This window comes from Amblyraja radiata, chromosome 2 (assembly GCF_010909765.2).
Source record: "Amblyraja radiata isolate CabotCenter1 chromosome 2, sAmbRad1.1.pri, whole genome shotgun sequence".
NCBI lineage: Eukaryota > Metazoa > Chordata > Chondrichthyes > Rajiformes > Rajidae > Amblyraja > Amblyraja radiata.
Window position 1 is genome coordinate 2,073,449 of NC_045957.1, and position 1,821 is coordinate 2,075,269.

A 1,821-nucleotide genomic window follows, 5' to 3' on the forward strand; every position below is an offset into this window, starting at 1 on the left:
AGTTTTCCGCAGCCTTCATGGATCCGGTCCATGTCTCCACCTAAAAGGTAAGTGGAAGGAACGCAGAGTCTCTTACCTGCTGCTCCCGACTTTCAAATTCTCCACTAGTGGAACGTTGTTCCCCCTGCTGTGACTCGTTGCAATGCGTGTAGCGATATGACACGCATGCGTTGGAAGCGGGTTCATCACGTAGTAACTCACGTGACTCCGAAGTAAAATTCCCCACGATAGGAACATAAAAAGAAGGGCAGATGGTTCAGGTGAGTGGAGAGAGATATAAAGGGGACCTGAGGGATAAGTTTATTTTACATAGAGAATGGTTGGTACGTGGAACACGCTTTCAGATGAGGTGGTGGAATGTAGCACAATTACACAATCTCAGAGGCATTTACACAGAGGTAATTAGGCAAGACACAGAGGGATAGGGTCTCAAACCAGTCAAACAGGATCAGTGCAGATTGGCAAAAAGGTTAGCATGGACGTGATGGGCTGAAGGGTCTGCCTGTGCTCTATTGTCCGTGACTGACTCTCTCACTCCCTCTACCTACCTAGATGCCGCCTGCCCTGCTGAGGATTTCCAGCATTTCGCTTTAGATGTCCTCTGCTATAAGAGTGACCATTCATTCTGTAGGTCCCCAGAATGTGTGCACTGACTATGGGCTGATCTGCAGTCTCTTGCCAGTCACACAGAAGCATCTCACGGCTCCCATTGAGTGTCACTGTTTGCAGGGTGAAAGGTCACCCGGTCCCCACTGCTCTGACAGACCTGTAACTCAGGATACAGACACAACAGCAGTGGGCGGGCAGCATCTCCATCAGGTAGGCTGCCAGAGTATACAGCCGGATATCCACCTATCTGCTAAGTAACCCCCCTCACCTGTATCCACCTATCACTTGTCAGGCCTTGGTCTGCCCTCCATCTCCTTCCCAGCTTTCTGTCCCCGACTCCATCATTCTGAAGAAGGATTCTAACATGAAACATCACCTATCCGTGTCCTCCAGAGAAACTGCCTGACGCGCTGATTTCCTCCAGCACTACCCAGCAGAATAGAGATGAGCTAGAAATGCAGGCGGAAATGCCACGTGGAGTTTAATCTGGACAATTGATGTGTTGAGCTTTAGACAGCCATGTGTGAAAGATAATGATACAATATATAGCCGTCTTAAAATGAGAGTGAACCATTTAAAAGGGACATAGACGCTGGTGTGTTTGTGGAATGAGCATACAAAATGTTAAAGGTTGATACAATTTTAAGAGATAAAGATAGGAAGGATTTGCAGGGATATGGGCCAGCACAGACAATGGAGACCAGCTGAGTTAGTCAATTTTGTCGGCATGGCTGAGTTGGGTTGAAAAGTGTTTCCGTGTTGCGCAGACATACTGTAACTATGACACTTAGGGCATTGATGTAGAGGGGGGGGGGGTGAGGGTGTAAGTCCACTGCTTCCTGAAAATGACAACAAGAATAGATGGAATGCTGAAGATGATGTCCGGCATGTTTGCCTTCATCGATTGTGGCATCGGTAGAAACGTTGGAAGGGCACACAGCGGATATATATAACATTATTTAGACCACATTTGGAGTAGTAAAAACATAGAAACATAGAAAATAGATGCAGGAGGAGACCATTCGACCCTTCGAGCCAACACCGCCATTCATTGTGATCATGGCTGATCATCCCCTATCAATAACCCGTGCCTGCCTTCTCCCCATATCCACTAGCCCCTAGAGCTCTATCTAACTCGCTCTTAAATGCATCCAGTGACCTGGCCTCCACTGCCCTCTGTGGCAGGGAATTCCATAAATTCACAACTCTCTG